This window comes from Marmota flaviventris, chromosome 3 (genome assembly GCF_047511675.1).
Source record: "Marmota flaviventris isolate mMarFla1 chromosome 3, mMarFla1.hap1, whole genome shotgun sequence".
Lineage (NCBI taxonomy): Eukaryota > Metazoa > Chordata > Mammalia > Rodentia > Sciuridae > Marmota > Marmota flaviventris.
This window is the reverse complement of record NC_092500.1, coordinates 16,264,592-16,290,871: the sequence shown is the minus strand read 5'-3', so window position 1 is coordinate 16,290,871 and position 26,280 is coordinate 16,264,592. Positions and strand designations below refer to the sequence as shown.

At 44.3% G+C, this 26,280-nt stretch overlaps 1 long non-coding RNA gene across 1 annotated transcript in view; it reads left to right on the top strand.

Annotated features, from left to right (window-relative positions):
• The window catches only part of LOC139704984 (uncharacterized), a 35,443-nt gene extending 22,211 nt beyond the window's left edge, over positions 1-13,232 (top strand). Inside the window, exon 3 of the long non-coding RNA XR_011706912.1 lies at positions 13,057-13,232. This is a non-coding gene — a long non-coding RNA (uncharacterized lncRNA). The remainder of the gene's footprint in view (positions 1-13,056) is intronic.
• Positions 13,233-26,280: the final 13,048 nt, after the last annotated feature.

Genomic DNA, 26,280 nt, shown 5'->3' with positions numbered 1-26,280 from the left:
CATAGGATATATGTGTAGAAGACTAGTTTATGCTAGAGAGAATTCTAGAACATCAATCAGCGCTCACAGTCAAAGAAAAAAGCTTGGTTCTACATTAAAGATCTGACTCGTGAGTGTTCCCTTACGTTTTAGGTGAAAATAAAACGTTCTATGTATGTGTCCCTGACCTTTGAATGATCCCCAAGTGTAGCTGCATTTTTCCAACGAGCCAACCAGCTCTTCGTGCCAGTTAATGCCAGGTTAGAGGTCGTCCTCTGTGTAGTTCAGGTGTGGGAAGAAGGGAGCACCCAGCTCATGACTGGCTCAGGAATCAGGTTGGAACAGCCATCCCACAGCACCATGTAAGTGCTTCTGACAGCACTTAGAAGTGCCATTGCGCGTTCCAGGAGATGACAGTGTGAGTGGGGGACCCGTTGTAACCTGGTGGTGAGTAGTCCACCTTCTGAAGCCGAGGGGCATGGGGATAAATCCTGCAGGTGTGCCCTTCACACGGTCACCTAGCAACATAGCTTTCTCCTAGGAGAGGGCGAGAGCTGCCTCAGAGACCAGCTGCTAGAGACCCAGCCAACGCATCTGTGCTACCATAAGATGAATGGACTGTAGGGATGTCTGGCCACAGGTAGAGGGGTCCAAGGTTGTGACTGCTTCTGAAGACACCTAGGAAAAGGGGTTCTGCCTTCTCAAAAAATTCTAGTGGGGGGGGATGGTAAATTCACCTGACTCTCATCAACTGGACCAAGTCTCCTCCGAGGACACCCAGGACCACTGGCTTCAGCATCGCCTGCTGCAGTTGTTCAAGACGCAGGTTCCTGAGCCAAGCCCTGCGCCTGTCACATCAGAAGCTCGGGAATGGAGCCCGAGAAGCTGCCTTTTAACAAGTTGGAAAGCTATTGAGAACTGAGACTCTGTCTGCTCCGTTCACTGCCATATCCTTCATACTTAACAGGATGCCTGGCACACAGAGGTGCTCATGAAAGCCTGGGAGATTAAGAGGACAAAAAGACAAATCAACACATTGCTTCATGACTTGCAAATGAGCCAGAGTGACAGGCTTGATTCTCCCTTCCTTACATGCCCCCTGAGGAGGCTGTGGGTTGCCCCCTCCCCTTCCTTACAAGTGCCCCCTACTCTCTTCTTCTCTCCTTTGTTACTGTCTTGAGGGTCATCATTGTCGGATTTTGCTTCAAGGACTGACTGAGGCTAGAAAAAAGTGGGCTCTGGGTCTCCTCGCTGCCAGAGAAGTCCCAGCCTATAAACTGGATTTACACACAGCAGTGGTTCTCAATCCTGGCTACACTTTAGAATGACCTGAAGCTTGGCCTCCACCCTAGATAAATGAAGTCAGAATCACTGGAACGGAGGTCTAGGTTTGGTTATGTTTCAAATGTTCCCCAAGTGATACTGGTATGTAGTGAAGTTGAGAACCACTGGCAAACAATAATCATGGAAACCTCTCAAAACCCCACCATGGAGTGCAAACGGAGCACCACGATTTATAGCACAGAGCCGTTTGAGGATCTTAATATCTACACGAAACAGAGTTCTGTGTTTTTCAGAGATGCTAAAACTTCTAGGGACATATACAAAATTCCAGAAAGAAAGGTAGGGGAGTTAGAGTGAGGATGGAGAGTGAATGGGGAATATAAAATACAATGAATGAGGTCTTCCGCAGACCCTAGAGCTGTCAACTGAGGAGTGCCACTCCCAAACATCCGGTCACCACGGTTGGTATGAACAGAGCAGCTGTGTGTCCCAGACGGAGTGTAATTGATTTACACGCCTTGTCTGTGTTAATCTTCACAACAGCTATGAGAGAAGGATATTGCTCAGCCATCCATAGAGAGTTCGAGAACTTCACCTCAGGTCCTCCAACTAGTGAGAGAGGGCTGAGTGGAAGTCCTGTCTGTCTGTCAGAGGCCAGGCTCCTGCTCCTTCCACTGCTTCCCTGTCTCCTTGAGCACCTGAGAGAAGGACAGCTTTGTCCTCCCCTGGCTCCCCTCACCTCTCTGAATGGCAGCTGGGGGGGGGCTGCCAGTGCATGCTTCATCCCACCCCTTCCCCAGGATGGGAACAGGAGCAACCACTCAAGGCCCTGTGCCCAAGACAGAAGGTCTGCAGACGGCCTCCCCACTGGAACAGCCAGGCCAGCCTCCGTCTTCTCGTGAGGACTGGCCATGCTTGTTGGATTTGAGGAACAGAAAGAAGCCTCATATTGTTGGAAAAGAGACAGAGGACAGTGGGGGGCCAGGGAGGAGGAGGGAGGGACCCTCGGAGCTCCTCACTCCCTGCAGGCTCAGCACGGAAACATTTGAGTCACTTCATATCCATGGTTCCCACAGCAGTCAGTTTCCGGACTCTGAAATTGAGGATGATGATGATGATGATAATATTACTGAGACAGGTACAAATATCAGTCCGTACAAGGCACCCAGGGGTGTTTCTTAGATGAGACGTGATGAAGCTAGAGACGGGAAGGGCTCCTCTTACCCGAGTTGGCACCCTCCAGAGGTGAGCTGAGGCTGTGAGGGCCCCTCTCCACTCCCACCTGGATCCCCAAGTTCCCAGATAAGGTTCCTTCTTCCAGAAATGTCCCCACCTCCACTGTGTGTGCAGTGGCTCTGGAGTGCACTCAGGGGGTCGACTCAGTAGCTCTTTGTACCTGCTGCCACGTGCACCTGCCTCTGTGGGAAAATGGAGAGGCACCAGGCCCTCTCCTCCTCCTTACTTAAAAATAGCTCCCCGCCCCTCTACCACAGTAGCTGAAGTCGCCTTGATGACTTATGGCATTAAAGGCTTTTGTTAAGATAAAATCTCTAATCTCAGGGGGGTGTGAAAAGAATAAGGGAGATTGCTTAAACTTTAGTGCCTAAAACTCAGCTTAAAAACTTACTGAAAATGCAGGTTTTGGGGTCCCAGCGGCAAAGATTGTCTTCCACGGGCCCCCGGCAGGGCCCAGATATCTGCAGTTCTAAACACTTCAGGAGATCCTGATGCTGGTGTTCCCTGAACCCTGCTTTGGGTTGAAATTCATTAAGTAGCATCTTATGGATTGTAAACTACTAGGAAGAGGCCATGTCTTGTGCATCTTTCTAGTTTTAGAATTTAGTTCACTTGCCTATGATGTAGTGGACTTTCAATTCTGTCCCCGATGTCTGCTCACCTATGCTGACCACTTCTCTATTGGGCCAGGGAGGAGAACTGCACAGCTCCTCCGACTTGGTCTCTGTCCAGCAGTTAGCCATGCTCACTGCCCAGGGCTATGAGTGAGGGATCCAAGCCCTGAGTCAGGAAAGTCCCTGCAGACTGGCCAGGTTTTTCCCAGATGCACATTTGGGGTGTGGTCAAGGCCTTGCACTCTCTCAAGACCTCACAGAACACTTCTCAGACTTTCAGGGTCACCCAGGATGCTAAGGTACAAGAGACAAGCCTTGGGATGCTTTGGATGTGATGACGTTGTACTTAAACCTTCTTCAATCCAAAGTCTCGAGTGGTATTACCACAGAGGGTCACATGAGGGCGCTCTAGGGAATCAACACCAGCAAATTTCACTAGAGGGGACAAGGGGGTTGTGCTAATCCTTGGGTTTTGTTTTTTTTTTTTTCTTAGATTAATTGAGCTTCTTTAGCTCAGAAGGACCCACAGAGCTCCCATCTGTACATGTGTGCCAGTGCATGCCGTGTGTGTATGTGTGTGTGTTGCACAAATGGAAGGGGCAAGGCACTGGCAGGAACAGAAGTTGATGAGGGACCAAAAAGGAAAAAAAATTAAAGCAATGAGCCTTAGAAGGTCACCTTCATTGTGACTGGAGAGATATTTTCCTGCACGGTCATTGCAATGCCCCCTACCACACTCAACAATGCCAGTTCCCACAGAGCTCTCCTGGGTGACAGAGCCCCTGGACTGACGGGCCACAAGAGGATGCCACCAGAGGTGGCCTGTCAGTTCTCTCAGGGTCTGCTTTGCAGGACCCATTTGGCCTGACCTCATGGAACCCCCGCTTTGCCATCTGCCCTCTGCTGCTGACAGCCCAGGTCACTGTGCAGCAGCTGCCCATGAGGCTCATGCCCCCAAAAAGGCAGCTCCAGTTGCGCCCTAGTCACCAAAATGACAAAGGCAGCAAAGGACACTGGATCGGCTTCATGTTCCCAATTTAATTATGGGACCCAAGGATCCACTGAGATTCAGAGGAGCCTGATTTCAACTTATTATAAAATAGATGAATCAAGTACGTGATACTAGTTTTGTTTCTTACGTTGCCAGCTTTCTCTCCCCTCACCCTTGTTCCCCTTCTTTAATGCAATTTTTTTTTAATGGACTTTTGGACTCTTTTGAGACCCTCCCTGTAGGCCCATGATAAGAAAAATAAATTTACCCCCTTTTCACCTGGGAAGGCCGACTTAGGAGGCTGAAGTGCCTAGTTAGAACTGAAGTTAAGGTCTCTTGGACTATTCTGGGTCCCTTCCCCCCCCCCCCCCCCCCCCCCCCCCGGCACAAAGAGTGAGAGCAGGTGAGTGATGGGGGACCTTTGCCGAGGGCAAGTGCAGTGGTCTCATTGCGATGGCATCCAGCCATCTGAATGAAGGGGCCCGAGGCTGAGGATCAGATGACGATGCTCCAAACGCCTGAGTGATTAAAACCCTCGAGTGCTCAGATGCTTTAGTGGCTTCAAGTTGTTTTATGGGGCAGCGGAAGATGTGGATCAAAGTCGTTTTCCCGGTACACATGATTGACTTTCCCCTGACCCCCACGCCCTTGAACGCACACATGCATATACACACATGTGCAATACCTCAGGGACCCTCATGTCCCAAATCCGGCCTTGAGTTTTGAAAGGCTCCTGCAAGGCTTAGACCAGGGAGGTGTGTGACCATGCAGACCCCCAGCTGGGTTCTGTATTTGTTAAATGACGAAGTATAATGAAGCTGTTGCTTCTGAAGGATAAGGCCCTCAGGGTTTTGGTGGTGGTGGGGAATGCTGAGTGATCCTTTTGGGGGTTGTCATATGTAGCATACTGGATGGTGGGCATAAGCTCAGAGGCCCTGGGAGCCTGGAAGTGCAGGGTGAGGTTTCTAGATCAGTTCTGCTGCTGATTTGCCCTGTGAATCTGGGAGGGCACGTCCCCACTCTAAAATTCATGCTTTTCCCGATGTTAGGTGATTTTTTTCTTTGGATCTTTTGAGCCCTAAGGTTCTACAAGTCTCTGCCTCCCGGAGGCTTCAACATCAGGGTGCTGACTGTTTCCCAGGCTTGGCTTTGCTTTGTGACTTGTTTAGAATTTTACTTAGTCTCCGCAAGATTTAAATTTAACACAATGCCCGTCTTTTCCCTACCCACCAGGAATGATCCCCTACATATATTACAGTCAGGGGGTAGATGGTTCTTTGCCTGTCGGTAATGAAGTCCAACTCTGACCCCTTCCTTCACACTCCTGTTTACAGGTGACATGAAACAAGGATTTCCCAGAAAACTGGCACTTGGTCTTTCTTCATATAAAATTCAAGGGAGCTCTCTCTTCCTTGCGAAGTGATTCTTCTTTCCTGCTTTCCTCTTCGAGTATTGTTGTTGTTGTTGTTGAAGTGTGGTTAAGATGGAAAAACCATCAGAATCTGCACAACAAGACAAACTCACAGTGCCATCTCTTAACCCAAAGTGACAGATTTCTTTACAAGTCATGCACATGCAGAAGCCATTTAAAAGTAGACTTAACGCAGCTTACAGGCTGGGGTTGAAAATGTACATACTCGACACTGACAGGAAGCTGCACATGGAATAATTTATGCCTGTGTTTTCTGTGATGTTCTCAACAACACGACTAATCATATCCGAGGCCTCTGCTTGGTGTTGGCAAACAAGAGTACAGATTATTTATGTATAAGCAAAGAGGGGTGCAAAGAATTTTAACCCTGGAACTCCCTGTCTGTTAATTATTTAGGATCCTCATCTTGAAGCAGGATATACAGGAGATTTTGCTTGCTTCATACTTAATATTTTTTTCCATTCCCTCCAAACCCCCAAAAAGGGCAAAAGAGAAGAGGGTTCTAGTTTTCTAACATCCAGTTCCACTTCTGCCTTAATACAGTGGAAATTTATTATCCTAAGTACACGTATGAAGACACGAATGGTGTGAATATACTTTGCATACAACCAGAGATAAGAAAAATCGTGCTCTATGTGTGTAATATGAATTGTAATGCATTCTGCTGTCATATATAACAAATTAGAATTTAAAAAATACAGTGGAACTTCTAGTGGTCACTAGAATCTCTTGGGAACTCGTTTTAAGATGCCGATTCTTGCCCTGCATGATGGTGCACGCCTGTAATCACAGCAACTCGGGAGGCTGAGGCAGGAGGATTGCAAGTTTGAGGCCAGCTTCAGCAATTTAGCAAGAGCCTGTCTGGAAAAAAAAAAAAAAAATATATATATATATATATATATATATATATATATATATATATATGTGGCCGGGGATGTGTCTCAGTGGTTAAGTGCCCCGGGTTCAATTCCCAGTACCAAACAAACTCTATAGGCCCCATCCTATAGAGTCCTTAATTCTATAAACTGTATTGGGTTTAAAATCTGTAGTTTACAGGCACTCCATTGTGATTCACATGCTTCTAGTCCAGGGAGATTGCACGTTAAGAAACAATGGTCTCCTATATATTCTATCAGTCCAGTTAGAATTTTTCATTTTTTATTTTGACTGTCCTATACACCCAAATGCTTATATGTATTATTTTTTATGGTTGAACTTCATTAAGAAGCATCTTATAGATTGTAAGACCACTAAGAAGAGGCCATGTTTTATTCATCTTTCCAGTTTCAGAACTTAGTCCACTTGCCTATGATGTAGTGGATTCTCAAGCACTGAATCAAAGGTGCAGCTGTGATTTAAAATAGCTGCAGTGTTTGTAATAGGTAAGCTACGGAACCAACCTAGGTGTCCTTCAACAGATGAACGGATAAAGAAAATGTGGTACATATACACAATGGAATATTACTCAGCCATAAAGAAGAATATAATTATGGTATTTGCTGATAAGGATGGATGTGGAGACTATCATGCTAAGTGAAATAAGCCAATCCCCAAAAGCCAAAGGCCAAGTGTTCCCTCTGATATGTGGATGCTGACACACAATAAGGGGGGCTGGGTAGGGAAGAATAGAAGTCCATTGGATTAGACAAAGGGGAATGAAGGGAAGGGAGGGGAAATGGGATAGGGAAGACAGTAGAATAAATTGGACATAACTTTCCTGTGTTCAGATATGAATACACGACCAGTGAAACTCCACATCATGTACAAACACAAGAATGAGAAGTTATACTCTGTGTATGTAAAACATGTCCAAATATACTCTACTGGCACATATGTCTAGAAAGAACAAATTAAAAAATAGCTATCAGCTTCCTATCAAAAAAATCACAAAATAATAAATAAAAAAGCTGCAGCCTCTGACCTTCAGCCTACACAGCCTCATACCAGAAGACAAAGTGTGGCTTCTGAAAGAAAAGTGATGCAGGACTGATCAAACCCACACCTGGAATATGGAGCAGGTTTGGAGAGAGAGAGAGAGAGAGAGAGAGAGAGAGAGAGAGAGAGAGAGAGAGAGAGAGACAGCAGCAACTCTCCCTTGAATGCTACCTTTCTAGGCTAGAATCATGGCCGTGTGTTAGGGGCGGGTTTAGTCCTGACTGACATGGTAAGCATCCTCTGATCTTGTGGAAGGCAAGTTTGTTTCTTGGGATCAAAGAGAGGCAGTTTTCCTATCTCTCAGAGGGGGAACAGGGAAACCGGCATGGCCTTTTATCTTTTTTTTTTTTTTTTTTTTTTTTGCCTTGAATCTCAGATAAGATTTTATTTTCTTTTCTTTTTTATTCATTTAGGCCACTGAGTCACATCCCAGCTCTATTTTGTATTTTATTGAGAGGGTCTCACTGAGTTGTTTAGCAACTTGCTTTTTTTTTATTAATTAGTTAATTTATTTTAGTTAGGTACATATGACAACAGAATGCATTTTGATTCATTATACGTAATTGCTACACAACTTTTAAATTCTCTCGCGGTACATGATGTAGCGTCCCACCATATGTGCTGGTGGGACTGCAGATTGATGCAACCAATTTGGAAAGCAGTATGGAGATTCCTTAGAAAACTTGGAATGGAACCACCACTTGACCCAGCTATCCCACTCTATACCCAGAGGACGTAAAATCAGCATACTACAGGAGCACAGCCACATTAATGTTTTAGCAGCTCAATTCACAATAGCTAAACTGTGGGACCAACCTAGATGCCCTTCAATAGATAAATGAATAAAGAAAATGTGGAGTATATACACAATGGAATATCACTCAGCATTAAAAGAGAATAAAATCATGGCGTTTGCAGGTAAATGGATGGAGTTGAGATCATCATGCTAAGTGTGTTGGAAGCCAATCCCAAAACACCAAAGGCTGCATGTTCTCTCTGATAAGTGGATGCTGATCCATAATGGGGGTGGGGAATGCGAAAAATGGAGGAACTTTGGGCAAAGGGGAGGGTGGGATGGGGAGAGGACATGGGGGCAGGAAAGATGCCCTTTTATCTTCTCAAAGAGAGAACAGGGAAACCAGTACGTCCCCATCTCAGGGGCCGGTAGGTTGGGAGAACAGGGAGAGACCGACAGTCTCCAGACTGGTGGGCTTTATCTCGGGCTAGTCTCTATTCTTGGGAATAAGAACAGTATCTATACAGTGGGGGTGGGGAAAGGAAGATGGCTGCAATTGTGCCAACAGCTTCCGACCTCTAAGGAGGTCAGTGGCATGTCCTGGCTCCTTGGCAGGCCCTCAGCCATATCCTCTTTAGTATCTTTTAAGTGGAATCTGCAACAAGCTTTGCTCGTCTTGTTTCCCAGTTTAAGGGAGCTGAACTGGAGGAGGCACCCAACAGCTTTACTTCCCTTGTCAGCAGCCGGGTCCTGTTCCCCTTCAGGGACCCTTCCTCGCCTCCTTCCCTGCCTGACATCCACTCCTGGTCCAAGGCTCAGCTGCGGACGCACCGGGGGTCCTTAACCTCTGTCACTTCTCTCCTCCTCTTCCAGGGCACCGTCATATCTTGAAGTTCATCTGAGCCAATTTGCACCCTGATCCGGCAACTTTTTATCACGTTTGCTCTCTCTCCACCGCCCACCCGCTGCTCCAGAGATCCTGGTTGGAGCTGGAATCCTCAGTTCCCCTCCCCTCCCTCTTCCCATGTTCTTGAGATCTGCACTAGAAAATATAAATGCTTTCTGAGTCCCGCAGAGTGTTGAAGATCTTTAGAGCCACCCAAACAACCCTGCCCCGAAGTCTTGTCCTTTCCTATACACGGATGGAATCCATTCCCACCCCTTTATGTTCTTTCTACTCCTAAAAAACCTTGCAGATTCCCCCACCTTTCTTCACTACCACTTCTCCTGCTAGTTCAGGTCTCCGTCTTCTCTTACTTGGACGTTGGCTCTCATTTCCTACTTATTTCTACACCCCATTGGTTCTCCATTCTGTAGCCAAAGAGACCTCGAAACACAAAGTGGTCTTGTTTTTCTTCGCTTACCTGCTGCAGGGTCTCCCACTGCTCCTTTAATGTCGACGAAGCTTCTCAACTTGAACTTCAAGGCCCTGCCTGGAACGGCGCTGCCCACGTCTCTGTCTTCATCCCTCCAACGAGCCACCGTGGCCTTTCAGTTTCTCGCACTTTCTAGACTTCCTTCTGCTTCAGGGCCTTTGCACACACTACTGCTTCTGCTTGGCCCTTCTCTTACCTCTTTGTCACTGCCGTTCATAGTGCCTCACTCGGCTTATCTCCTTCCCTGATTTCCCTGGCGCAGTCTAACTCCATTGTCTCCGTACCATGGGTCTTCCTCAGGACACTTAATGCAGTTAATTTAGTGCAGTTAGTTGCAGTTTTGATTTTACAGGTATCTTTGTTTGCACTGGATTAGTGTCTGTCTCTGTGACTGATTGCAAGCTTCCTGAGGACAGGGGCCATACCTGGTTTTGTTCACCATTGTGTCCCCGAGTATTTTGTCCAATGCTTATCAAATGGCTGGTACTTGGTAACTATTTATTGAATGGTGAATGTTGGACAGATGAAGTCAACATTAAATGTGAACGGGAGATGTGAGTGTACATCAGGTATTGCCCTTTTATGTTTAGAATCTGTCTAATGGGGGTAGTAGGCTTAGAAGCTCTTGATTTCAAGAGTATAATAGAGGGGTGATCGTAGAGCTTGGGGTTAATATGAATTAAATATGCCAAAGGAATCTATGGAGACTTCACAGAGGATGTAACACATAACTGGTGCCTTGAAATGGAAACACGAGTTTTCCAAAGAGAGCAACACTCCAAACAGATGGAGAGCTTGTGCAAATCCCAGAGGGGTGTAAGAGCAGTGTGGCAGGTCTGTAAAGTTCTAGAACAGTGTTGGGTTGGGGTTGTGGGATGTGGGTGGGAATGGGTGACAGGTCATATGAAAGGTCATGATAAAGACACTGGACGGTAAGAAACAGAGTCAACAGAAGTATGAATACAGGCGCTGCTGTGTTAGGAAGGTCACTCAGACCAGAGCGAGGAGTGGGGAAGGGGAAGAGAGAGACCTAGAGCAACAGTGCAGACACAATTTCCATAGTTCAGATGAGAGAGAGAGAGAGAGAGAGAGAGAGAGAGAGAGAGAGAGAGATCCCTCCACAAAAGCAACAAAAGAAAAGACGGGGCAAAGTTAAAATGGAGAGAGACGTAGAGGAAGGATCACTAAGACTGGGTCAGCAATTGGAAATGGCCTTGGGAGAGAGGGAGAATGCAAGGTGCCAAAATAGACTTTTCTGCCTCTAAGTTATTCTGTTGGGTATTTTGGTCACGGGGGCATAAATCTTATCTAAAGCAACTAGTAGGATGGCAGAATTGTTAACTAGCATAAAAACGCTCCAGGAAGAACAAGTTTGGGCATGAGGAAGAGATAAACCGCTCTGTTGTGACCACGCTGAGTTCTAGGTGCCTTGGGACATTGAGGCAGAAATGTTCAGCGGAGGGTTGCGTGATCGCCAGGCTAAACGCAGGCAGGTTCTCACCGTTATCTGCTAGTTGTTTTGTCCTCTGACCTTGGTGGTGACCTGTAAGAATCACTCCTGTGTGTCTTTTAAAAGCCAAGTCACTGCCACTTGCCTGGAACCAGGTACATCATCTGCACAGCATCATACCATTCGGACAGCAGATTGAGGGAGAGTCATGGACCCTGTCGGAATAATTGAAAAGGCACCTCTTGGGTTCAAATGGAGCCCGAACTTGGTATTAGGTATCAACAGGTGGATGCCAAGTAGGCAAGCGAGTAGAATGAAATTCCTTTAAGATTTAATATCATCATAAAAGGGCACAGAAGACCCCTCACTTACAAAGGATCATTGTGTTCAAAGGATCAGACACTTACAAAGGACCACTGCATTCCATGTGCCACCTTCCTGTGGACGGGCCATTCAGCATCCTGGGGTTCACTCAAGGGAGGGCAGCAACCTTCCCCTCCCTTTTACTTGCAATCATTCATTGAGTTCCTCCTCTATGTCATGGTTGAAGTTTCTATGAACTAAGTCTCTTGGTGGCCTTTGAAGACACACAATTTTGTTTCTTCTTCTTACATGTGAGCACCAGATTAAGAGCACTTGGCATTCAAATCTTGGTTTGATGCTTACCTACTACATAATTAATTTTATTTTCTGTGACTCGATTTCACTTTCTGTAGAACAGAGATAATAACAAGAATTACTTCAGGTTTGTTGTTGTTTCATGATTTATGATCTTATCAGGCGAGTGCCTGGCATTTTGGAAATGACCAATAAATGCTTAGTTACTGGATCTTGAATTTTAGTGATTTCACACTGGGGTGTTACACTTGATAACCAGTATCTTAAAAATTGAATCGAAACCTCTTTAGAGGAGCAGATAGTATCCAGTACCTCAGGGCCCACTAATCCCTACTCTTCCCGTTCACACATTTTTGTTAACCTCCTGGACCCTATATATTTTTAATCTTCATGGCCTGGTGAAGCCCAGTCTAAGAGAATTTCATATCATGGCCTAATGATAGGAAGGGCCATTTTTCTTTACAAATAAGAACAATCTCTGTATGTGCAGGTAGGATAAATGCTGGTGTGATGAGAAAAAGCTAAAAAAGTATTCATTGATGTTGAGACTCAATCATTGGAGAATAATCTCTTTGGACGAAGCATCATGGGGTTAGAGACATGGGATAGTTACAGAGGCAGGGACAATAAGTTCAGTTTCAGAGAGGAGAGGCACTTTGAGGTCCAGAGAAATATCACGCTGGTGTTTGAACTTGGTGGGAGCTGAGTTTGTATTCCAGATAAATGCAGCTGTCGAGTGGGCCCTCCGGCGCCTGGGCCACTGTACCAGGCAACAAGCAGCCTGCACAGCGATGAATAGTGGGATCTCTTCTTAGGCTGCTTTGAGTTTGTCATGGTTGGTTTTGGAACACATCAGACCTGAGGGTACACAGAAGGGACAATTGCACATGTTGGTTTCTGTGCTTCCTCTAGGGGCATGGTTTGCACAGAACCCACACCAGCTTATTCCCAGGAGGCAGGAGACACAGAAAAAGTAAATCCACGAATGAGGCTCACTGCATCCAACGACAAGCCAGCTCTGAGCAGCTTCTAAACATCAGTGCTGTGACTCAGTCCACAAGACTGACTTTAGCACCAAGGGCGCATGCAGACTGCTCTCTGAAAGCCACTCACAGCTGTTATGGTTCATTCCAGCCCCTCCCGGAAAATTCCAAACAGAGGACATAGACAGCGCCTGACCCATGTGGTCCTGATGTTAGTCCCCGGGGGAAAAACCTTGATGGCATTCAGTGGCAAAACTAGCATCAAGCTATTTTTAAAGTGCACTTTCTTCTCTGAGGAAAGGGGGTTGGTTATTTACTGCTCATGACTTTTGGATTTAGAAATAGCAACACAGCCCCCTTAAAAATCAGCCTCATTCATCTTGTTCATTGCTTTCTGTTGCTTTGCTTTTGTTTCCTTACAGGTAGAGAATAACCTGGAGCACAATGAGGAAGTAGAAGATGGGGGCTTTCATGAATCTTCCTCTTTTTAATGTCCTAGTAATATCCAGGGGACCAGCTCCTTGGCTGCTAATGGCTGAGCTACTATCTGATTGAGCTAGAGAAGTTATGGAAAGTTACTTCCCCAGTGGGGACTACAGCAGTGCCGTCAATAAAATGGGATTTGAACCTGTTTATCTAGCACCAATTAATGTGCCATTAGTCTCTTTGCAGAACTCCTTGCCCAAGAATAGGCTGAGCTAATGCCTGGACTTTGGTGTAGCCACCTCTTCCTGTGCCCAAGGCAGACATGACCAATCAATCCCATCCTTCTTTCCAAGCCCAGATTCAGCCTCATGGCCTTTTTAAACTTATCACTCTAAGAACCAAACACCAATGAAATGGAGCCTGGGTCCAGGGGAACACCAGTTGCTACCCTCACTCTAACACTTCCGACCCCCTCTTGCTCATCAAGTCACATTTGTCTCTGTGGAAGTTGCATTTCCCCCTCTATCTTTAAGCTAGTGAGGTGGATCTCACGGCTATGCAGAGCTTCCCTGACTTTGAACAATCTGTGTGCCCATGATTATAAAGCTGACCTGCTGTGTTCTTATAGGGACAAACTAAAAGTTGACAAACCATGTTGTACCTTCCAGACATGCCATCCTGTTTCATCAGTTCTTCAAGGTCCAGAATTAAAAACCTCCCTGTGCATTGTCTTGTCCTGGGCCAGATGGACCACACTGGGCTGTCGCAGTCCGGCTGCAGTAAAATAACCGGGGGGTGACGAGGAACTTGTGTACATTGATACAGCAGGAGTGGGAGCCGTTTATCGTAGGACAGGAGGGGTATATATACATTCCACACAGCTTATCTTAATTAACATAAACTAGATACAGCAGTCAACCAATAAGGAATCTCCACACTTAATGGCTTGCTGGCGTTACTTCACAAACCACTCCCTCTGGCAAAATGCCAGGCGCCATCCTGACTTGTTTACAGACCCTAACACTGGGCCAATAGAATCACATCACTCAGGTAAGCAGAACCCTCCTCCCTGGAAGCACATGAAGTTAGTTATCAGACTGAAGCTTGTTTCCATCTGATGTTGCTACAGCTTCCTAATAAGGTAATCTGAGAAATTCTCTAAGTTGGGGAAAGGGTTTGGAGGCAAGTGGAATGGGGGAGGCATCACATATTATAAGAATGAAAACACCCTTAAGTTCAGTTTGCAATGTAGGCAGAGTAGCAGTTATAAAGAGTATTTCAAGACTTAACAGCCAGACTTTCTAGGTAAGAGAGCAAGAGGGGGAGAGGGAAGGAAGGGAAGAAGGAAGGAAATGAAGTGAGTTCCATGATTTTAGTCTTATCAGAATGTGTTTTTATGCATGGATTATACGTGGAATGACAACAGAATCGAGTGCCCACTGGGACACAGGTGCAAGTTAGGACTGATGATCACCATGGCCACACTCCTTGCCACTGCAAAAGTTTCTGAGCGTGTGTGAATCAGATGACAGTGTATAAAATATGTGTACAGAGGAGCAAAGTCTGCGAGCCCTGCCTTCCTTCCCTTTGAGGGTCATAATGTGTAGGGGCAAATTTCAATTAAAAAATTATCTGTTCTTTATAATCTATTTTTGTTTCAAAGTAGGGATTAGTGCAGAGAAAAAAAAACTCATTTGAAAATGATTTTTACATTTCTAGAAGAGAATGCAATTCTCAAAGGATCTGAAACTCCAAGCACAAACTTTTGAAGCCAATTATGAAACTTTCACAATCAGAAATTTCTATCTGGCCCCAAACGAGAAGTTCTGTTTCCATGTTGAGGTTACCACAGAATGTCACATAAGGGTCAGTGGATGTCTTTGCATTGCTAGAGATTTCCTGGAGGAAGAAACAATCACCTACCATGTTATCTCATCTCACAAAAGTTCTGACGATTCAGATTGCCCACTTTACAAATAGAGAAACAGAGGGTCAGAAATTGCTTGCCTAAGGTTACTCCACTGAACAGATTGGGATTCAAACTGACCCTGACTCTTCCATGTACCTAGAATAAAGACATCACACAAAACAGAAGAGTACGGAACTCATTAATTTTTCAAATATCTCCTGAGTGCCTACTGTGTGCCAGACGTTGTGCTATGTGCTAGGGGAAAGATGAACCCATCCAGTGCCCACAGGATGCTTGTATTCTGGTGGAGGGGGTAGGAAGGGCCTTCTGGGCAGAGGGAACAGCACATGCAATGATTGTGAGAAGCTTCCAACAACCTCAAGGACATCAACCTGGCTGCAAAGAAGTGAGACAAGGGTTGGAGGGAGAACCAGGGGACAGAGCATGTGGGGTCCTGTACCTCCACTTAGGGACACTAGATTCCAAGCAGGATGATAAACCAGGGAGATAGTATGTTGTTATTTAAAGCTGCGTGAAACCTGGACAAAGGGGGCAGACGAGGGAGCAGAAAGACAGGCGAAGAGGGGGCTCTAGTCTTCCAGTTTGAGATGACGGCGTAGGCGAGAGCCGCAGCAGTGGAGCAGGTGAAAACGGAATGATCAAGAGGGTACATTCAGTGCCCACAGGGGCTGGCTCCAGGAGCCTCCCAACACCCAAATCTACAGTCACTCAAGTCCCTTATATAAAATGTTGTGGGATGTGCATACAACCTCCCTAATCCTCCCTGTACCTCTGTCATCTCTAGATGACTTCCCACACTAACACAATGTTAGTGCCACGTATGCAGTTGGTCTGCTGTATTGTTTAGGGAATAATGACAAGGCAGCTTTCACATCTTCAGTGCAGATGTAATTTTTTTTCTGAATATTTTTGATCTGATGTTGGTTGAATCCTAAGATTCAGAACCCATGGGTATGGGGGGCTGACTTTTTTTTTTTCAATGCATAAGAAAAACAAAATAGTTTATCATTTAATTTAAACGCATAACATTAGCTAGATCAATTGAGTGGTTGGGGCTGACTGTATTCTGAAGGAAAATGGGGAAGGATTTGCTGATAGTTTAGATGCTGGCATTGGAGACAGGGGCACCAGGAGTCTCCTGTCAGTGGAACCACCATGTCAGGCTGGTAACAGGAGCAGTGAGACGGGGAAGGTGGATAGGACCTCATCGTTACGGTTTGGATATGAGGTGTCCCCCCAGAGCGCCTGGGTTAATGCAGGAATGTTCAGAGCTGAAGTGACTGGATTGTGAGAGCTGTGACCTGATCAGTCCCTGCTCCTAGTTTGGAGGGACTGACTGGGTGGTCACTGTGGGCAGGTGAGGTGTGGCTGGAGGAGGTGGGTCACTGAGAGCCTGCCCTGAAGAGGTACATCTGCCCTGTGGCCCCTTCCCTCCCGCTGTCTGCTTTCCGACTGCCATGAATGGAGCAGACTCTCCACCACGCCCTTCCTCCATGACGCTCTGCCTCACCTTAGGCTTAGGTCAGTGGACTCGGCCGGCCATGGACTAAACCTCTGGAACCATGAGCCCAAATGGACTTTCCCCCCTAAGTTTTCTTGTCGGGTATTTTCATCCGTGATGAAAAACTGACAAGCACACTCACCTTCAAGTTCTCTCCAAATAGAAGAATTTGGGGGTTTTTAGTGAAACCTTAGGTCCTAAAAGATCCTTTGGGGAGTTTTAAGCAAAAGAGAAAAATCATTCCATTTTCCTTTGCAGAAGATCACTCTGGTGGTAGTGTTTGAAATCGATTAGAGAGGGTGGAGAAAGCTTGGAAAGTTAATTGCTGGGTCAGAATTTTTTTTTTCTGGGTTAGATTTTGAAGTCTTGGGCCAAGACTTTGGCAGTAGGATAGAGAAGAAAAGACCCATTTAAAATACTTATGGAGGCAGGAGTTACTTAAAGATATATCAGTGACTTATTATTAGAAGTGAGAGGAAAGGGAGATCAAAATGGTCCCACCTTTCTGAATAGTCTCAACTCTGGGAATACAAAAATTCTAGCAAATCCCCCATTGTTTAATGGGCTGGCACATGTGAATTAATGAACTGTTTAAAAAAATTCTACAGGAAATAAATTGAGTTCTTGAGAGTTGGAGATAAGGTCTATGTGTATTTTTTTTTTTTTACATTGGATTCAGAATTTAAGTTTATATCAGGGAGTTGAATCGTAGTCATCTTTTCTTTCTGTTCTGGGTAACTGAGAAGTGCTCTAACCACTGAGCGACACCCCGCCCCGACCTTTTTAACTGTTTAAAAAATTTCTCGCCAAGTTGCTTAGGCTGGCCTTCAACTTGAGACCCTCCTGCCTCAGGCCTGGCTTCCATGTGTGGGATTCTAGGCGTGCGCCACCCGCTCGGCTGAGCCCTAGCAATCTTTTTGTTGACTCTGTCTGCCCTAAGAAAGCGCGCCATCAAATAACGTGACACTGGAACAGACAGTGTATCCCAGCTTGTTGCCCCCTCAAGGGGTCAGGCTGGAAGTTTGTGTGTGTCTTCCTCTGATGATGCCGCCCCCCATCGCTGCAAACTTCTCTCCTTTTTGGAAGGACTTATTTGTGAAGATGGCTGTGAACTGCATAAAGCAAGTCCCACTCCTTTGGTCCCTGACCTAATTTTTGCCTTAAAATGGAAACACACCTGTCCGTTGTCCTCTTTGTCCACTTGGGCGCATTTCCAGTGATGCTTCAGAACATCAAGCCGATGCACAAGGGAGGGACATGTCCTCCACTGGGGACAGTAAGAGGTTTCTAGGTCTTCAAGCCTCGTGGAAGCACCAAACTCAGGTTTTGTTTAAGATGCTGGTTTGCTTGGGCATCTGGGTCTTTGGCAAAAGACTTTCCAGCCCCGGGCTCTTCTTCCCTCCCATTCATATTTGCACAACTTGTTGTGTAGATTCAGCTCAGCCCGCTCTTCCTTGAATTCATTCTCTGCCCTGCAAGGCTAGGCCTGCCCTCCTGGGCACTCCTGGACTCCTGGTGATCATTTCTGTCCACACTGTCTTGTTACACTCAGCTGGCTGCCTCTTCCACTCGTCTGGGCTCTCCTGGAGAATTGGAACTCAAGTTTTCATATCTCTGTCACTCAGCATAGGCCTAGGTGCTAAATAAACCCTCGCTTAATAACTGATTGATGGTCAGCTCTGAAGAGGAAAGCCACCTTTAATGAAGAAAGCAGTAGGGAGGGGCTGTGGAAGTGGTAGAGTGCTTGCACTCTGCCCTGGGTTTGATCCCCAGCACTGCAAAAAATTAAACAATTACATCAAAAAGTTGCACTAAAAAACAACAACAGAAGAGTTTATCTCAACTCTTCTTGGTACAACTTTGGTTGGGCAATACTCCCCAGAGGTAACTAGGAGCTATGACACATGGGTGTCTGAACTGAATTATATTATTTTATTGGTCATAGAGAACAATAGGAGTACATTTTAAAGATTGATTTTTATTAATATGTCTTTAACAATAACAGCACCGGGAACTGACCTTAATTGGCCACTGGCTTTGTACCAGGTCCCATGGCAGAGACTGCCAGCTGCCTATTAACCTCCAAGTTCTCCTTACTAACCTCGCTGTTTTATTGATGGGAATGATGTGGATCTTTGTAGTCCTTGGGTTGAGTGTGGACTTTTAACCAAGCTCCAGCCAATGAACTGGAACAGATGTGGGGAGGGACTTTCAGAATGTGGACAGACATTCTAGGAAAGCTCTCTGTCCTGTGTCCAATTGTCTTAGTCTGTTGAGGCCAATATAACAAAATATTATAAACTTAGAGGCTTGTAAACAATGGAATGTTATTTCTTATAGTCTGGAGGCTGGGAAGTCCAAGTTCAAGGTGTCAACAGATCTGCTGTCTGGTGAGGGCCTCCTTCCTAGTTCGAAGACAACTGTCTTCTCACCATGTCATCACATGATAGAAGGGGCAAGGGAACTTTCTGGGGTCTCTTTTATAAGGGCACTAATCCCATTCACAGGGGCTCTCACGACCTAGTTATCTCCCAAAGCCTTGGCCTCCTAATAACATCACCTGGGAGGTTTGGACTTCAACACATGGATTTTTAGGGGGGATAGGCATTCAGTGGATTGCATAGACCCTGACAATGGAGCCATTTTGGATCATGAGATTCCCTGAAGGTGCAATCCGTCTCTAAGATGCCAGAGCCCAAAATTAGAAAGTTACGGACTTCCTATGATTTTATGAAACCAACCTAGTGGCTGTGGCTGCTGTGTTCAGACATCTTTTACATGTGGAAATTAATCTTAATGTAGTTAAGCTGTTATAATTTTGGATTTCCTATGGCAGGCATCTAAATCTATTCCCAATGAGATTAGGAATATGAAAATATGCCAATTAACTTGCACATTACTTCTGGTAGTTACACATTATTATCCCCACTTTTTGGTTGAAGAAATTGAAGTAGCAGGATGTTTTATTCTGTTTGTGTTACTGTGACTAAATATCTGACATTGGGTTCTTTTATAAAGAAAAGAAGTTTATTTAACTCACGGTTCTGGAAACTCAAAGTCCAAGATTGGGCAACCCATCTATTCAGCCTCTAGTGAGGACCTTCTGGCTGCATCACAGCATGGCAGACGGCATGCATGAGAGAGAGAGAGAGAGAGAGAGAGAGAGAGAGAGAGAGAGAGAGAGAGAGAGATATCACATGGTGAGAGAGGAGTAAGGGAGCAAGCCAAGGAAGTAGAACTTGCTTTATAACAACTGGCTTCTGCCATAGCTAATTCAGTCCTGGGAGACCTAATTTGGATTTTAGAGAACCAACCCAGTTGCTGGGAGCCATTAGCCAAGTAGGTATGACAATTTCCTTGCCAGTGTACCCCATGTTGCTTAGTGGAAGGACTCGTGGAAATAGGACATTTTGCAGTGACATTGCATGTAGGTGACCTTTGTCAAGGACCAGGGCGGATCCGGGTTTAGGGTGTTCCCGGTTTAGGATAATCGGGTTTAGGGCGTTCCCAGTTTAGGTTCCAGGTTTAAGGTTTAAGATTATTCCTGCTGGGAATAGGGCGTATCCTGCTGCCTGAGTTCCCCTTGAGTTCTCACGGGATTCAGACAGTATTTTTTGGGAGATAGAAGCCCAGTGGAGGTGGATTTGGGCAGAGAACTTGGATTTCCCCAGAACGTGATTGTAGACGGCTGGTGTGAGTTCGGGAATAAAGAGTTGCTGTTTGAATCTACAAGCTGTGTGGTGGCTCGTGATTGTGTGCCCAGCCAGACTGCGGCATTTGTGCCCAGCCAGACTGCGGCACCCAGTCTCTTGAGAAAAACGTGATCCATTCACAAGTGCAAATCCCTCATGACTCTAAATGGCACTTGAAGGCCCCACCACCTCAGTACTGCTAAACTGAGTGATTAAGCCTCAACCTGACTTTTGCTGGACAAGCCACATTCAGACCTCAGCACTGAGAGAATCCGAATGGCCACTTCCTGGTTCCAGAACCTCCTGTTCCACGGGTCTGACCCTCCATTGTGAATGAACCCATGCTTCTTCACCTGCTTGGGAGTTGTTGATTTTATAAGCATACATACATTTCTTTAGCTCATACTTCCTTCTCCTGTCTTTCAAGCATTTTAGTTTGGTTAGAATTTATTGTTGGACAACAAAAACAAAAACAAAACAAGCAACAACAAAAAACAGTTGCACTTTGTTCTTAAAGGTTTTAGCCCAAAGAAGGAGGCCTAACCAGAGAGCTTGTGTGCTCAACCAGAGAACTTCTGTAGAGTTGCAGTTTTGCTTTAGAGAGATACAGACCTATTCTTTGTCCTGTTTTGGTCACATGGTGCTGGAGAGCAAGGCAAATCTGTCGATGCTTCTGCTATTTAATGAACAAGAAAGAAGAATCAGCTCCTGAGGTGGTCCCTGTGCAGAGACAGTGTGATGCTACTGGCAGATTTCTGTTCTGTACTCAGGATCTGATGTTTGAGTCACTCTGTCCTACCAGGGTGTGTGGGTGGGAACCAATATAATCAATAATGTCCTAGGAGAATTTTACAACTTGGAGCAATCTCTCTAATCAGTCTTTCAACATATTTTTTATTCAATTCCAAGTTTCAACATACATGTGTATACATACCTGGACGCATACATGTGCATATATACATTTATACTAAGAAATTTAATGAAATCACAGGGAGAAAAAAGCCCAGAAACAAAAAGAAAAATATTATAGATATTTTTTCCATCTGACTTTGGGCATGTAAAAGGATAATCCTACAAATACACTTTATCTGAACTTCATTTGCCACACCTTATGCATTTGTGAAAAGAGAATTCAATTTCTAAATCATAGCCCTTGAATTCCTTTGTAAGATATTAACCCAGCCATCATGTCCTTGCCTTTCTTTCCTCTAATGGAACTTGTTCTAACTCTTAAGAGGATCATGCCATTTTGCACATCAGTGAATAAGCCTCACAACTCCCATTCCTGCCCACAGCAAGTGCCCTTGAGGTTAGAGCGCCATGGTTAAACACAAAAGGTCCCAATGCTCCAAGATTCCACAGATGCCTGTTGAATTACCAGGATGTGCATACACTGAGAACACTTCACAAAAGGGGTTTCTCCTCCAGGACCCTCCCCCACACTCTCACTCCCAGCACAACTAAAAGGGGGGAAAAAACCCCACTTCAAACAGAGCACCTGGTAGGAATCTTTTCTACTTCAACTAATTGCTATTTGCGATGGCATGAGGTTGGGGGACAGGCAAGGGGGTGGAGACTCCTCCAGCTAATAATGAAGTATCAAACCACAAAATGATTTCATACAGTGGATTGTTCCACTGCAGGGCAGCCAACATCTTACATTAATTTTGAGTTGCAGGAAATATAGCTCTCATACAAAGAAATACATTCCTAACAAGGCACAGAGATTAATTTTCAAAATGTCCTTAATGCAAAAGCAAGCAAAGAGTTTCAAGTTGTTGCAGACTTTCAGTGTGACTTTTATGGATGTCTAAAAATGACTCAACTTCCTGACTTTTTCAAATGCATTAATGTTCCTAAAAGAGGAAACCCCCAGCTTTGACATCAATGAAGGTTTTAATTAATCTTTTGTGTTTGTGACAACTTGTTTAATGTCTGTCTCATCAATTTGATCGCTCGAGTTACATGGACAGAATCTTTGTCTATGTTCTGTCAGCACCCTATCCTCAGTAGTTAGCACTGTCTGGGGCATAGGTGTTCAATAAATCTTGTTGGCTGAATGAATGAATGAAATCTAAGGCTATAGACAACTCTTTATATGTGTGCAATATTATGCTGTGGGTGAATGATCGGAACTGAAGAGACAAAGGAAGGAGATTATAAAATTGAATGAAGAGAAAATTCTTAGCTGTAGGGGAGAGATTATGTTTCTATATGTGGGTTATGGCATGAATTACTCTGGTAATTTGTGTCTGTAAATTAATTAATTAATTAGATCATTCATTCATTCATTCACTCAACATAAGGTAGACACTTCAGGGCTTTGCTTCTTAGATTGCTCTTATTGTCAGTTGGAAGTGGCTAGATACTTTTTTGAGAGAGAAAAAAATGATCCAGCTGAGCTTGGTGGTGTGTGCCTGTAATTCCAGCGTCTTGGGAAGCTGAGGCAGAAGGACTGTGAGTTCAGAGCCAGACTTAGCAATTTAGCGAGGTCCTCAACAACTTAACCCAAATAAAATATATAAAGGGTTGGAGGTGTGTCTTAGTGGTTGAGTGCCCCTAGGTTCAATCCATGTTACCAAAAAAGAAAGAAAGAAAATGATGACCCAAATTTATTTATATTTATTTACAAATTTGAAAAGTAAAATAACTGTGGTTTTCATGGAAGTTCCATTATATTTTAAAAGGTGGTTTTGCTAACGTGGACTTAACTCTACTAGTTAATCTACTTAGTCTGTTTTCACTTTATTTGTGCATTACTGTTTATGTTCGTAGAAATCTCTTTTCCTACCATTGTTCCATGCCTTTACACCTCCAATTCTATTTCCCCCCCCCCCACTTTTTAAAAATTGGTTCATTACAATTGTACATAATTATAGTTGTATAGGATGGGATTTGCTGTTCCAATTCTCTTAACTGGATCAGTGCTCACAATAATTTGCTGAGCAAAATATTAGTGAAAAAAATAAGTATCTAATTACTACATCTCAAAACCAGGTTATAGGAACAAACAAGGATTAGGGATCAAGTATAAAGGGGAACGTGAATGTCCTGGAACCGCTGGATATATGTGATATGTTTTTGATATCCCCTACCCTGACAGATGAATGCACACGAAGAATCAAAATGAATTTCTGAGGGTACAATTTGCTATGAAAAAAAATTACACCTAAATAATTCTGACTTCAAAGATGAATGGCTGACTGGATATGTGAACATTAGGTTGTATTTCTCTCCACCATTCAGGGTATTGTGTGTTTGGAAATTGTGGAGGAGGAACATAAACCCAAGGACATTTTTAATCCGTTTTTAGACAAAGCCTGGTGATAAGCTCTTGAATTTCTCCAGGGCAGGGACAAAAGCCACGCTTTCTGATACTAAACTGGTGAATTACTTAAGTCACTGGAGAGACAAATCTTCTTGTAGTATCATCCAAATTCATATTCCTCAAAGCAAAATATTATTTAGTTGCACTGTGGTTCAGATGATTATAAGACTGCTCTCAGGTTAATAAAAAAAAGATATTATTCTCTGAGAGAAATCAGGATAAGGCGTTGGCATGACTCCTTCATCAGTGACACTTCAGGACTTCTTTTTAGTCACGGTACATAAAAGAAAGAAGCTGCTGAAACCTTCTTGTTGGATGAAGCTTTTGATGTGCACAGTGTAGGTCAGCACTGGTCCTTTATGTGGACGCATATGAGGGTAAAGTTCCATTTCACGAGCAGCCTACAAAAGGTGACTAGAATCAGTAGCCAAGCGTTACCTTGAAAAGAAAAGAGTTTGCCCTGAATGCCATGATTCAAAGAGAGCTAGCAGAGGCAACTCTGAGGAACACGATTGACATTGTGTGAAGAAATGCGAGGTCTGTGTGACTCCTCCAAGTTGGGCAACAGAGGGGCCCTGACACTTTGCAGCCTGCACTTGATTCAGGGTTGAAATGGTGAAAATCACAAGTCCATGTGTCTGTGGAGGGCGTGTCTTTATTACTAACTGAGCAACAAGGAATACAGAACATTTAACTTTTTGGCACTAGTGTGTGCTAGCTTTTGATAAAGAATGTGCTCTTGCAATTTTTTTCCCCAAATGCAGTATGAGAAAAAATATTTTTCTTCATAACACAAAATACTCTTTAAAAAAATCAGATGATATATTACTAGTCAAACTTTAAAACCACATGCAAAGGCTCCCTGAAAAAATACATTTGAGAAAAGGCAGAAAAATTGGTTCACAAGGAATTTACTGGCCAATCTTCCAAGCTGATAAATGCAATTTTTAGTTGTCATATAAGATATGCTTATTAAGCAGACACCCCAAACTACCAAATGCTCATGTCCACCCCAACCACCTTCCTGTATGCTCAGACATGCAAAACTATGAAGATACAGATATATATTTCTTTCTCATTTAGCTTTCAGTAACAAAAATGTGATATTAGACCATGTAATTTAATTTGTAACTTCTTCTTTATTAACCCCAAATATAGTATGGGTCATTCTCCAGATCAATAGATACAAAAATTTATTTAGAATAATCTAGTTTTATAAATAAAATAATGAAAAGTAAACCAACGGAATGTGTAACACGTCCGAAGTGAAGAATAACGTTAAGTGAATCCCTTGTTAATATGGAATTTTATGTAATAGCTGATCTTTTAAAATTTAAAATTTGGGCTGTGCTTCTTTAACAGTTCTTCAGGTATAATAGATTTAAAATAGACTGCAAATATTTAAAGAGTACTATTGATAAGTTTTATCATATGAATATGCCTATGAAACTATCACCACAATTAAGATAATGAGTGTATCTATCACCCAGAAAGTTCTCTCATGTACCTGGTTGATCTTGCCCTCCGGCCCTGCCCACTCTCCTCCAGCTATATCAGTAGTTTAATGCCCATTATATGCATGAGTGAATAAAGATAGGAACAGAATATGAAGGGAATGAGGTATTGGGAAAAGCAAAGGCACATAATGCAAAGGAGCATCATGCTCAGCATAACTTGTGTGGCTGAAACAATACCAAAATATCATACTTTACAACAATAAACACTTATTTCTCTCAAGCACGTGCATATGGGTCTTCTGGGGCTTGGCTGATACCATCTGGTTGTGGTTGGGTTCAGATGATTGGCTCCAGGCTGCAGGTAGATTGACATCTGCTCCAGGTGTCTCATTCTGGGACCAGCAGCCACAGAAAGTATGTTCAAGCACAAGAGGCCAAGCCCAGTCATGCAAGTTCACTTAAAATTTCTTCTTGCTTCAAGACTACCAATATTCCGTCAGCCAAAACAAGTCACATGGTGAAGTCCAACATCAGACTGGTGGGTAAACGTGCCTTGCCTACTTTGGTGGGAGGTCTAGAATAATTATCTGGTAAAGGGCATAGATGCTGTTATGGTTTGATTCTGGAATGTTCCCCCAAAGCTTGTGTGTTGAAGACTTGGCTCCCAATGCAGGAGTGTTCAGAAGTGGGGCTCATGAGGGCTTTGACCTTATCAGTGGATTAATCCATTGATGGACTAATATAAATTGATAGTATTATCGAGAGGTGGTGGAAACCATAGGAGGTGGGACTTAGTTGAAGGAAGTAGGTCACAGAAGGCATGCCCTGGAGGAATTTCTCTTGTCCCCAGCCTTTTCCACTCTTTCTCTCCCTGCTTCCTGGCCACCATGAGGTGAACGGCTTTGCTTAGCTATAACCTTCCACCATGATGTTCTTCCTCATCTCAGGCCCAGAAACAATGGGGGCAAATATCCATGGGCTCAAACCCCTGAAACTGTGAGCCAAAATAGATGTTTCCTCCTTTAAGTTGTTTTTCTCAGGTATTTTGTCACAACAATGAAAAAACTAACACAGATGTGTTATTTTGGAGAGGAGTGAGGATGGGAGGAATGATTCAATGTATCATAAATAGCCACATGGTAATATGGAACCGGAGTTGAAAGGTGGGGAATTCCTATTTGATAGTGGAAACTCTTGGTGCATTTGACAGCGTGCAGGTTATTGAATGACAGGTTATTGAAGGACATGACTGACTCTGGAACCTTAGGACATGCCATCTTTAGAAACTACATGCAGGATAAGAGGAATGCAA